The following is a 14012-nucleotide window of genomic DNA, read 5'->3' as shown; positions in this document are numbered from 1 at the left end:
ACAGAAACTAAACCTATTCCAGCATGACACATGCATGGAATATACAGAGTACACGAGTATGTCATTTTCAAAGGAGAACACTCTAAAGTTAAAGATCTCCCGTTTAAAAAGGAGAGAAAAAAACCCTCACTTCTCTCTTCATAAAAAAAGCAGCAGAACGGTTGTTCAAATCGAAGCAAAGACACTTCAGAATAAACCAGGCACTTTTGATTTACTATATTACTTTTGATTGAGGAACTTCAGGGCTTGCTTCCTGTAAACAGAAATGCTGCGCTTGATGTCTAAAGAAGTATCTATGTCACAGAATGGAACTTGTCTCTTCAATTGTACTTTGCAGTTTCATATCAAATGTCTAATCTATATGCAGACATTTTTGATAATTTTGGTTTTCATACAAGAAAGCTATAAAGAATAACAAATTGTTTCATTATCCTTTCTCTGTCTCACAACTGCAATAACATTGCAGTACTTTTGGTACAAGTACAGTGGTGTACATGTATTTATAAATCTTTTATTCTGACACAAATCTATTGGGGGATGAATCTCCAGGGTAAGCATGAATGGTTTTAATTTCATGACACACTTCTTTTCTAGAATCAAAATGCATTGAGAAGCTCTTGGCTTTCACAGTTTTGTGTTCTTAGTTTTACAGATTAAAGAGCTTTGTAGGTTAAAGATGATTTATATCAAAGCCTTAATTTCATAAGGAAGTGGAAACAGTATCCCAGAGTGGTGAAGTAAAGCACCAGCTCACAGCTAGTTGAAGAGAGTAAAATAGCGCTCAAATAGCACATTCCAATAACATACATCGTAGACTCTGAACATTTGAACATTTTCTTGTGTAATTCTCCATGCTTCAAGTTTTGCTTTTTATATGATATGCTTTGAGCAAATCCAAGCCTCAGCATAAATCTAGAACTAATTCACTTATGTGAGTTAACATTCTGACCTGGAACACATCTTCTCAGATGAAAGAGGGGAATGATTGGACATGGTTTATGCTGCATGAAATTTAAATAGAGATGCATCTAGAAATATTTCTTTATAGTTAGTAAAGCTACTGTTGTATTATTTATTCAGAGATTCTTTTCTAATAAGAAAACAGTTTTATTTTAATCCCTGTCTGTAGACCTAACTATATTCCCAGAGACACAAAGCTTTCAAATTACAGACTTTAATATTTTTAGATACACTTAGCATGGGCTTTAAAAATTGTTACTCAAATCACCTTCACCTCACCCCCATAATACAATTCTCTGAATTTTAAGTTTTTCATTATGATCAAGTAATTCCCCTACACAAAGAGTGCATTTATATACACACACACACACACACACACACGCATATTTATATCTCAAAATAATTGATATTTGAAGCAGAGTTTAACACATTCTTTTCTGTATCTTTAGCAGTAAAGTAGAGATGTTTGGGGACAGTATTGCTGTGTCCTTTTTAAGATTTAAATTTCTTGAGATGCTCTGCATTCATTTATCCTTTGAGAGCTAAGAATGAGGTCTCAGCCTATAAGCCAGTGGATCCTCATAATGTGGTCATAATCCTTGGGGTTTTTCCTAGACAATCTAGCATGACAAATATTTCTTGCCATTAGATTTGGTAGTATTTTATTCAATATTCATCAACTGGAGATTCAATTTACATTATATTCTATTTTCAACTATACATACAATTGAATATTATTTATTGTTATTTTTATGAGTCTGTGCCCTATTAAATGTGATGAGTCATTTGTTTCTCTTCTGCTGTACTTAGATGTTTAATTGTTTTTTCTTCATTTTTACATAGGGTGAACCAACTTATTTCAAAAATAAAGAATCTAAGTGCCATGACAAAGGATCTGAAAAAAGATTTTCTTTCAGAGAAAAAATAATGAAAGAGATTTAAAAATCTGTGACTTTTTTTAATATAAAGGTTTTTTGAATTGAGAAGTTAAAGGGTTTTTTTCTACATACAGTTCTCTATTATGACAGATTATACAGAATTACAGCTACTGCTGCAGTATATGTACATTGTTATTCGTACTTGTGACTTATTTTGAGTATTTACTTCATTAAAAAATGTGTGCCAGTAACCACAAACTCTTCAAAGGAAACATGACGGTTAATTTTATTTGTTAATTTCCTTGGGCAATGGTGCCCAGACAGTTGGTCAAACATTACTCTGGATGTTTCTGTGAAGGCATTTTTTTGGATGACATTAACATTTAAGTTGATGGACTTTGAGTAAAGCAGTCCTTATATGAGGTTAGTTCTCACCCTATATGTTGAAAACTTTAATAAAACAAACACTGACCTCTCCACAGAAAGAAGGAATTCTGCCAGCAGACTGTCTTTGAACTCTGCAATGTTTCCCTTGGTCTCTAGCCTGCTGGCCTATGGTAAATATTTTGGATTTGCCAAGCCTGTATCATCATATGACTTAATTCCTTAAAATCTCTCTTTCTCTCTCTCTCTCTCTCTCTCTCTCAGGAGCAAGAAATAGAAGAAAATAAAACATAAAAAGTAATATTATTTATATGACATAGATAAATATGTATAATATAATATATAATATACAACAAGATACCTCATACTTGTCAAAATGGATATTATCAAAAAAACAAGAAATAAGAAGTGCTGGCAAGGATGTAGAGAAAAGGGAACCCCTGTGCACTGTTGGTGGTATATGTTTACTATGGAAAACAGTATGGAGATTCCTCAAAAAATTAAAAATGGAACTTTACTCAAAGAAAACAAAAGCACTGATTCAAAAAGATACATGCATCCCAATGTTTATTGCAACATTGTTCTCAATAGTCAAGATTATGGAAGCAACCTGTGTCCATGGATAAAGAAAATATGATAATGTGAGATAAATGTGTGTGTGTGTGTGTGTGTGTGTGTATGTGTGTAATGGAATATTAGCCACCAAAAATAATGAAATCTTGCCATTTGTGACAACATAGCTAAACCGAGTGTATTATGCTAAGTTAAATAGGTCAGAGAAAGACAAATACCATATTTTTTCACTTATATGTGGAATCTAAAAATCAAAACAAATGAACAAACATAACAAAACAAAAACAGAGTCGTAGATACAGAGAAAAAAACTGGTTTTTGTCAGAGGGGAGGGGATGAGGAGTTGGGCAAAATAGGCAAAGGGGATTAAGAGTTACAAATTTCCAGTTATAAAATAAATGTCACAGAGATGTACTGTACATAATATGGAATATAATCAATAATACTGTGATAACTTTGCATGGTGACAGATGGTAACTAGACTTATCCTGGCAATGTACAGAAATATGGAATCAATATGTTGTACAGATGAAACTAATATAATATTGCAAGTCAATTATACTTCAATAAAAAATTGATTTTTAAAAATAATGAAGTTTTGTGATCACAGGTAGAATAAGCAAAGTGATTATTGATGCTGACATAGAAACAAAGCTTTAGAGAAATTTTTTGTTCCATTTTGGTGAAAACTGTTACTTAAAACAAGATATATATATATTTCTGATTGAAGGATAATTTAAGCCTATGTTTTAAAGGCACTTGTCACCTCTTGAGACAACTTACAATTTTTTAAAATGGTCATAGATAGTGAGATTGAGAATTTGTTGTTAAACCCTTTATTAAACCACAGATACTATCAAAATCCCTGAATTCAAATAATTTTTATATACCTCCACTTTCATAAATTTTCATGCTAGGTGTGGCTACAACTTTAATTTTTTTTTTTTTTTTTGCGGTATGCAGGCCTCTTACTGTTGTGGCCTCTCCCATTGCAGAGCACAGGCTCCGGACACACAGGCTCAGTGGCCATGGCTCATGGGCCCAGCCGCTCCGCGGCATGTGGGCTCTTCCCGGACCGGGGCATGAACCCGTGTCCCCTGCATCGGCAGGCGGACTCTCAACCACTGTGCCACCAGGGAAGCCCTACAACTTTAATTTTAAATCTTGTTTACCAAAAATAGATATATATTTTACTTTATAATATGTATTATTAATTAAAATACTTCAGTGTCATGATTCTGTATAATTTAAACTTGCTACAAAATATAATGTGATTTTCACCTATATATATATATATTTTTTTTTTTTTTTTTTTTAAATTATTTATTTATTTATTTTCCGTACGCGGGCCTCTCACTGTTGTGGCTTCTCCCGTTGCGGAGCACAGGCTCCGGACGCGCAGGCTCAGCGGCCATGGCTCACGGGCCCAGCCGCTCTGTGGCATGTGGGATATTCCCTGACTGGGGCACGAACCCGTGTCCCCTGCATCGGCAGGCAGACTCTCAACCACTGCGCCACCAGGGCAGCCCACCAATATATTTTAAATATCTTCAAATATCCTAAACTTTTAATTCAAGAAATCTTTGTTACTACAGTTATGAGAATAATCATTTTTCTACCATTTTAATGACTATTTTCATGAGTCCTTTACAGACATTTACATGGATTTATTTTTCCTCATATCACACTGACCCTATTTTGTCCTTTATAGTAGATTAATCCTTATAGAATGATATGCTTAAATTAAATATTTTAATGCCTGCTTTTGAAATAATCATTCATTATGATTTCTCATAGATAATGAGAAACTGCTCTGTTACAGTTTAATACAGATATATTTTTTAGTTCTTAGAGTATTTATATGTATTTTATTGATCCAACATTTACTGAGTTTTTACTATGACCCTGGGAGAGACTAAGTACTGAATATATATATATATATATATAAAATTTGTAATAAGATACCATAATTTTCATAGAAATTTCTAATTTAAGCCTAAACAGATAACTGAGAATATATATTAGACGGTGCGAAGATAACACTGCAATTCTGTGGAAACAGAAAATGGAACAACTTCTTGAGTGGGTAAATTGGGGGAGAATGCAGAAGTGATATTTAAACTGAACTTAAAATATGGCTTTGACTGGAAAATCATATGAAAAATTGTATACACCAAGTGAAAGCAACAGCATGTAAATTCATTCATTCACTCACTCAGTCAAGAAATAGTTACTGAGTATTTACCATAAACCAGGCACCCACGAGGCAATGGGTTGTAACAAAGGCTCCAATGTGCAGAAAATTCAAGGAAGATCACTGCAGTAGGAATCTGAAAGGAGTTGGTATAAGATGGGAACAGAAAAATTTGTTGAGGATAGATTGTGCCAAGGTATGAGATTTGGATTTTATATTGTATAAAATAAAGTTCTTCAGCAGCTGGGTGGCATGAACTATTTTGCTTTTAGAAAGATAACTGACAGCTATAGAGAGAGTAAACTAGAGTGAAGGAGAAATGGGGTGTCAGTTGAGAGAGTTACGAGCTATTATTATAATCGTCCAAGGGAGAAATGATGAGGACCTAGACCTGAGTTGTGACAGGTGGATGGAAAGAATAGGCTGAATTTGAGAGACAAGTATGAGAGAGATTGACAGCTTTGTTGACAGAGCACTTTACTGCCAATCATAGTAGAAGTGCTTTATTATAAGAAATACATAATATAAAAACATGTGCATTATAAACATGTATTGGTATTCTCAGTTTAGCAATTATTTTGACGTGTTTGATCACTTTTATATAGCTCAAGATTAAAGAGAATGTTAGGTTGACAATATTGATAACAGAAATAGGAAGCATTAATTTATGCAAAACATAGGAATTTCAGAATCTATGCAGAAGTCAACCCTTTCATTTTCAAGTGGAGACTGAGGTCCAGAAGCATACATCCAGGGGCAGAATCCAGGTCTCCTGATTCTGTTGATTTGAGGAGTCAAATTTGGCTTAAGTCATTTCGTTGTATCGTTGAAGCATGTTCATATATTTTTGCAGTAATCTTTATTCTTAACTTGTTAGTATCTAGAACTCACCTCGTTCAACTGTGCTATATAATATTTGATGAGTGAAGACATGCTTCAGAGAGAGTCAAAGTAAATTTTGAATGTATCACTTCACTTTATTTCCAGTCACTCTATTGTTTTTGAGAGGCTGTAGAGATGTAGTTAGTCCCTACTGTAGTACATTATGAAAGAAACAGAATTATGCCATTCTTAGCTTTTACCCCCATGTTGAACAAGAATTGAAAACCAGAAAGATGAGGCAACAAAGCAAGTCAACATCTAAAATAAAATGTACAGCAAACAAAAGAGATTTTGAAGTTTTAATGGGGAAAAGAAAAGTAACAAGAAATTTAAAACATATACACACACACAGAAAGATCAAAATAATCTGATGTTTGCAATGACATCTAAAGAAATAAGATTGGAATGTGTCCAACCTGATTTCGTTTTTAACTGCTTTAAATAGAACTAAAATGATTACAATTCTATAAAAATAAGTAGTTTTAATTTTTAAAGGAGAATGAATTTAAAAGATAAATAATAGAGTACTTTTGAATTGAGAAAACCTCAGATGAAGAAAATGTTTTTCTCAGTTTCAAGATAAACATTTTCAGATTTTTGACGTAGGCAAAACAGAATGAAATATTCATGAAGATGGGGAAAATTATACCCAAGCAATGTATCAACACTGACTACAGGAAGTTCTGTGTTGGCTGTGGAAGTCCATGGGCCAGGGGATATTCATTGGCTACAGTGTATGCAGTACTGTGGTCAAAGTAAGTTCATTCAGAAGCAGAGCATTCTCTGGCTCTGAGGGCCTCCAGTTCTTCATTTATCAACAAAATACCAATAGAGATGGAAAGAAAAATCATGAAATTAATTATAATTTTCTGAGTGAGGTAATTGAGACACTGGAGGATTTTTTAAAATGAGATTTTAATTAATGGGCTCCATAGAAGAACCCCACATTAAAAAAGGATTATAAAATTATCCCATATTTGGAAGTTTGACAATTGAGAGTCTAGATAAATTCCTATGTGTGTTTTATTATGTTTCTGTCATTTTTTTTTAATTTTTAAAAGTGGAGTTACACTTATTTATTCAAGCACCCTCTTTGGTTTTCAAAAAAATGAAAAAAAGATTGTAAATGCATGTGTCTGGGAAAAAAAAAAGTTTTATACTGCACGTTATATTATTTGTTACACAAATTCCCAGAAGATGCAGAGAGAATTTTAAAGTTAAGACTATATGGCATCTATGTTTAAAGAAAGAACAAAATTCACTGAAGGAAAAGTGAATCCTGAGTGACTTTACATTGTCTGCTCATTTATCTCCTTGTTAATATAGGCAGCCTTTGGAAGTCTATTTTTAATAACATAGTTGGCAGCATTTTTAGGCTTTAGAGACTTTTGACAGATGGAATCATGAATTTATTGATTTAATATTCTCAAACTTAAAATACGCCAGATGCAAATGTAACATAATAAGGGTTTATGGCATAGTTAGGATTAGTTATGATGTATTTCAATATTTTTATACTTAGGACTGGATTCATTTTGGATCTCAAAATACTGTCATAGTCTTTTTTAAAAGGACCTAACTTAATTTGATGAAAGCATCATCTGCCTATACGCAAATTTGGGAAGGGTGTTTCTAATTGACATGCCAAATTCCACACAGTGTAACTAAATTGCCACATGAGATACAAAGCAATTATCTGAGCAATCTGGTCAAGACAAAGTTATAATCATCAACAAATATTTATGGAGTGTCCACTAAGTGCCTAGTTTTATATTAGTTGCTGTAAATCTGTTTACATTTCTGGAAATAGATTTGATGGTGAGGATTGAGATGCGAGACAGGTAAGTGCAGGGGACAAAATTCCCATTAAAAAAGGATTTAGATTCTAAGTCTACAGAAAATATAAATCAGAAATTTAAAAAGAGAAATTCTTATTTATATTTTGATTTATTATATTCTCTGATAATTCTATAATGAGGCATGTGCTTAAAATCAATTTTCTAAAAGTCAGTTATTTTAATTTTTTAAGGAAGATTGTAGTATTTATATAGGCATATTTAGTCATTTTAGATTAAATTCATTTTTGAGTGAGATATTCTAAAAAAGAAAGAAAAATAAAAAAGACAAAAGTGATGTGTGTCCTGAAGTAGAAGGCCTATTGTCATTTTTATTTAGGGTAGGAGAAAAAAACCTCAGACAGCAATGATCACTCTCTTCTTAAGGCATTTGCCTTATGCACATAGATTTCTAAAATAGAATCTTACATTTACTGCTCTTATTCTTTACAAACTTTTAAAAATATATAGTAAGATACACTTCATATCATGACCCATTTTTGCAAAGTACGCAGTTGTTGCTAAGAGACCATGTGATGTGTTGTAATTGTTTCTATTATACTCCACCCTATTTATTTCATTACCCCGCATTTATTTCATTACCCAACGATGTATACCAACACACACTTTGGAAATGACTTTTCTAGAATTTTGAGGAAAATAAGCACCGAGAATAAGAAAAAAAAAATAGACAATGAGAATTAAGCAGTAGATACATGGGTCTAAATTCTAAATACACGCTAGATGTTTTTTTCTTGTGTTCTTAAGAATTGCATTTTATTGTTAATTATTTTTAAAAAAATCTTCATGGTAACTAAGCACTTGTTACACTGACTTCAATACGGCATTTCAGAATAGTTTGTAAGTGCAACATCTCTATTGCGTTACCCTGCATTTTAATTTTCTTCCTGAAGCCCACTTAGCTGATGCTAATGAGTTGTAGGGCATGTTCTACTTCTCTGTATGTTAACATTGGCTACACTGTGAGTGAGTATGCATGTGAAACTGTCCATATTGTTCAGCAGAACAGCAAACAGTGCTTCCAGTTTGTGGATCAGGTTGGCATTTCAGACTGACTGTCCTACTTGTGCAGCTCCTTAGTAGCCACAGTTAATTCTTTTTTTTTTTTTAACATCATTATTGGAGTATAATTGCTTTACATTATTGTGTTAATTGATGCTGTATAACAAAGTGAATCAGCTATACATATATATATATATCCCATATCCTCTCCTTCTTGCATCTCCCTCCCACCCTCCCTATCCCACCCCTCTAGGTGGTCACAAAGCACCGAGCTGATCTCCCTGTGCTATGCAGCTGCTTCCCACTAGCTATCTATTTTACATTTGGTAGTGTATATAGGTCAATGCCACTCTCTCACTTCATCTCAGTTTACCCTTCCCCCTCCCCATATCCTCAAGTCCATTCTCTAGTAGGTCTGCGTCTTTATTCCCATCTTGCCCTTAGGTACTTCATGACCTTTTTTTTGTAGATTCCATATATATGTGTAAGCATACGGTATTTGTTTTTCTCTTTCTGACTTACTTCACTTTGTATGACAGACACTAGGTCCATGCACCTCACTACAAATAACTCAATTTCATTTCTTTTTATGGCTGAGTAATACTTCATTGTATATATGTGCCACATCTTCTTTATCCATTCATCTGTTGATGGACACTTAGGTTGCTGCCATGTCCTGGTTATTGTAAATAGTGCTGCAATGAACATTGTGGTACATGACTCTTTTTGAATTATGGTTTTCTCAGGGTATATGCCCAGTAGTGGGATTGCTGGGTCATATGATAGTTCTATTTCTAGTTTTTTAAGGAACCTCCATACTGTTCTCTATAGTGGCTGTATCACTTTACATTCCCACCAACAGTGCAAGAGGGTTCCCTTTTCTCCACACACTCTCCAGCATTTATTGTTTGTAGATTTTTTTAATGATGGCCATTCTGGCTAGTGTGAGGTGATATCTCATCGTAGTTTTGATTTGCATCTCTCTAATGATTAGTGATGATGAGCATTCTTTCATGTGTTTGTTGGCATCTGTATATCTTCTTTGGAGAAATGTCTACTTAGGTCTTCTGCCCTTGTTTGGATTGGGTTGTTTGTTCTTTTGGTATTGAGCTGCATGAGCTCCTTGTATATTTTGGAGATAACCCTTTGTCAGTTGCTTCATTTGCAAATATTTTCTCCCATTCAGGGTTGTCTTTTCGTCTTGATATGGTTTCCTTTGCTGTGCAAAAGATTTTACATTTCATTAGGTCCCATTTGTTTATTTTTGTTTTTATTTCCATTTCTCTAGGAGGTGGGTCTAAAAGGATCTTGCTGTGATTTATGTCACAGAGTGTTCTGCCTATGTTTTCCTCTAAGAGTTTTGTAGTGTCTGGTCTTACATTTAGGTCTTTAATCCATTTTTAGTTTCTTTTTGTGGTACGCGGGCCTCTCACTACTGTGGCCTCTCCCCTGGCGGAGCACAGGCTCTGGGCGCGCAGGCTCAGTGGCCATGGCTCACGGGCCCAGCCGCTCCACGGCATGTGGGATCCTCCCGGACCGAGGTACAAACCCACGTCCCCTGCATCGGCAGGTGGACTCTCAACCACTGCACCACCAGGGAAGCCCCTTGAGTTTCTTTTTGTGTACGGTGTTAGGGAGTGTTGCAATTTCATCCTATTACGTGTGGCTGTCCAGTTTTCCCAGCACCACTTATTGAAGAGGCTGTCTTTTCTCCATTGTATATTCTTGACTCCTTTATCAAAGATAAGGTGTCCATATGTGTGTGGTTTATCTCTGGGCTTTCTTTCCTGTTCCACTGATCTACATTTCTGTTTTTGTGCCAGTACTGTACTGTCTTGATTACTGTAGCTTTGTAGTTTAGTCTGAAATCAGGGAGCCTGATTCCTCCAGCTCAGTGTTGCTTTCTCAATATTGCTTTGGCTATTAGAGGTCTTTTGTGTTTCCATACAAACTGTGAAATTTTTTGTTCTAGTTCTGTGAAAAATGCCATTGGTCGTTTGATAGAGACTGCATTAAATCTGTAGATTGCTTTGGGTAATATAGTCACTTTCACAATCTTGATTCTTCCAGTCCAAGAACATGTTATCTCTCTCCATCTGTTTGTATCATCTTTAATTACTTCCATCAGTGTCATAGTTTTCTGCATACAGGTCGTTTGTTTCCTTAGGTAGGTTTATTCTTAGGTATTTTATTCTTTTTCTTGAAATGGTAAATGGGAATGTTTCCTTAATTTCTCTTTCAGATTTTTCATAATTACTGTATAAGAATGCAAGAGATTTCTGTGCATTAATTTTGTATCCTGCTACTTTACCAAATTCATTGATTAGCTCTAGTAGTTTTCTGGTAGCAGCTTTAGGATTCTCTCTATATAGTATCATGTCATCTGAAAACAGTGACAGTTTTATTTCTTCTTTTCCAATTTGGACTCCTTTTATTTCTTTTTCATCTCTTCTGTGGCTGAAATTTCCAAAACTCTGTTGAATGATAGTGATGAGAGTGGGCAATCTTGTCTTGTTCCTGATCTTAGTGGAAATGGTTTCAGTTTTTCACCATTGAGAATGATGTTGGCTCTGGGTTTGTCATATATGGTCTTTATTATGTTGAGGTAAGTTCCCTCTATGCTTACTTTCTGGAGGGTTTTTATCATAAATGGGTGTTGAATTTTGTTGAAAGCTTTTTCTGCATCTATTGAGATGATCATGTGGTTTTTAATCCTTCAGTTTGTTAATATGGTGTATCACATTGATTTGCATACACTGAAGAATCCTTGCATTCCTGGAATGAACCCCACTTGATCATGGTGTATGATCCTTTAAATGTGCTGGTGGATTCTGTTTGCTAGTATTTTGTTGAGAATTTTTACATCTATGTTCATCAGTGATATTGACCTGTAGTTTTGTTTTTTTGTAACATCTTTGTCTGCTTTTGGTATCAGGGTGATGTTGGACTCATAGAATGTGTTTGGGAGTGTTCCTCCCTCTGTTATATTTTGCAAGAGTTTGAGAATGATAGGTGTTAGCTCTTCTCTAAATATTTGGTAGAATTCGCCTGTGAAGCCATATGGTCCTGGGCTTTTGTTGTTGGAAGATTTTTAATCACAATTTCAATTTCAGTGCTTGTAACTGGTCCTTTTATATTTTCTATTTCTTCCTGGTTCCATCTTGGAAGGTTGTGCTTTTTTAAGAATGTGTCCATTTCTTCCAGGTTGTCCATTTTATTGGCATATAGTTGCTTGTCGTTATCGCTCATGACCCTTTGCACTTCTGCAGTGTCAGTTGTTACTTCTTTCTCATTTCTAATTCTGTGGATTTGGAGATCTCTGAGAGAGCTCTCACCATTGATATTATGTGGGCCCAGGAGGTCTCTGGTGGTCCAATGTCCTGAACTCGGGTCTCCCAGCCCAGATGCTCAGGCCTGACACCTGGCCAGAGAACCAAGACCCCGTCAGCCACATGCATGCGTATATTCAAAGATATCTGTTGTAAAATTTTTGTAATAGCAGACCACTGTAAACACCTTAAAGGTCCATCCATAGAGAACTAGAGAAATAAGTTCTGGTACGTTCAAACAATATAGCTTAAGTTCAGTTGATATGTTACTGAGTCCAAGCTCACTGTGCTCACTGCATGGCAGGCCAATAAATCAGAGGCGAGGTGTTGAGGCAAGGACTATGACTTTATTCAGAGAGCCAGCAGACCGAGAAGATAGCAGACCAATGTCTCTAAATAACCATCTTCCATCATTAATCCTTAATCCAAAACGATAAAAAAGTACCAGATTTTTTCCAATAACACATTTGAATATATTCAGCACTGCCAAATTAATATTGTTTATTTTTATTTTAATATATGTGAGGCTAATATACATGCACACACACGTATATCTTTCCTAGTGTAATGATTAAAATCTCTATAGGAACCAACTATAAAATATAATTAAGTGCAATCGTTTGAAAGTTGAGTTGAAAAATAGATGTGGGAACTATGGCAACCGGATCTATACTATCTGTATTTAACTCCAATTTATTGTGAATAATATTGAAGGGGAAAGGAGGTCCAGAATTTTGAGAGCTTCTTATTTTCCAAGAGAATCTACAAGTCTGGATGTGAAATCTTCCCTCTTGAAAACAAAAAGAAAACTGTGCAGTCCAAACCCACACTACTGTAGAAAAGATAAAACATATTGGGTTGGCCAAAAACTGCCTTCAGTTTTCAAGTAAAAATAAAAGAAACTTTTCATTTTCATCAAGAACTTAATTGAACAATGTATTCACCCTTTTGTTCCACTACCTTCTGCCATTTTCCAGGCAACTTCATAATTCCATCTTCCCCAAACTTTTTATCTTTTTGAGCAAAGAACTGTTCCAGGTGCCCTTTTCAGTCTACCAGGGAACTGAACTTTTTTACATTAAGAGAATTTTGTAATGACCTAAATAAATGAAAATCCAAAGGTGCAATGTCTAGTGAATACAGAGAATGAATCAGACTTTCCCAGCCAAGCTGTAACCGTTTTTGCCTGGTCATCAAATAAACATGCAGTCTTGTGTTATCCTGTTAGAAGATTATGCGTTTTCTGTTGACTAATTCTAGATGCTTTTTGTGTCGTGCTGCTTTCAGTTGGTCTAATTAGGAGCAGTACTTGTTGGAATTAATCGTTTGGTTTTCCAGAAGGAACTCATAATAGAGGCCTCCCTTCTAATCCCACCATATACACAACATCACCTTCTTTGGATGAAGACCAGCCTTTGGTGTGGTTGGTGGTGGTTCATCACTTGCCCCATGATCTCTTCCGTTCCACATTATTGTACAGTATCCACTTTCCATTGCCATCACAAATTGTTTTAAAAACAGAACGTCTTCACTATGTTTAATTAGAGAATCATATGTGGAATTACGGTTAAGAAGATTGTTTTTTTTTTTTTTTGCTTAACTCATGTGGAACCTGAACATCAAAGCAATTAACATAACCAAGCTGGTGCAAATGATTTTCAATGCTTGATTTGGATATTTTGAGTATGTCGGCTCTTTCCTATGTGGTATAATGTTGATTGTTCTCAACTAATGCCTCAGTTTGATCGCTATCAACTTCAACCTGTCTATCCGACCATGGAGTATCGTCCAGAAAGAAATTTCCAGCACGAAACTTCACAAACCACTTTTGACACGTTCGATCAGTGACAGCACCTTCTCCATACACTTCACAAATCTGTTTTTGTGTTTCAGTTGCACCTTCACCTTTCTTGAAATAATAAAGCATAATATGCTGAAAATATTGCTTTTTATC

At 34.9% G+C, this 14012-nt stretch overlaps 1 pseudogene; it reads right to left on the bottom strand.

Moving 5' to 3' along the window:
* The window catches only part of LOC132425668 (ATP-dependent RNA helicase DDX39A pseudogene), a 96036-nt pseudogene extending 82484 nt beyond the window's left edge, over positions 1-13552 (bottom strand).
* Between the last annotated feature and the right edge of the window lie 460 nt (positions 13553-14012).

The sequence above is a fragment of the Delphinus delphis genome, chromosome 5 (assembly GCF_949987515.2).
Source record: "Delphinus delphis chromosome 5, mDelDel1.2, whole genome shotgun sequence".
Taxonomy (NCBI): domain Eukaryota; kingdom Metazoa; phylum Chordata; class Mammalia; order Artiodactyla; family Delphinidae; genus Delphinus; species Delphinus delphis.
This window is presented reverse-complemented; position numbering and strand designations above follow the sequence as displayed.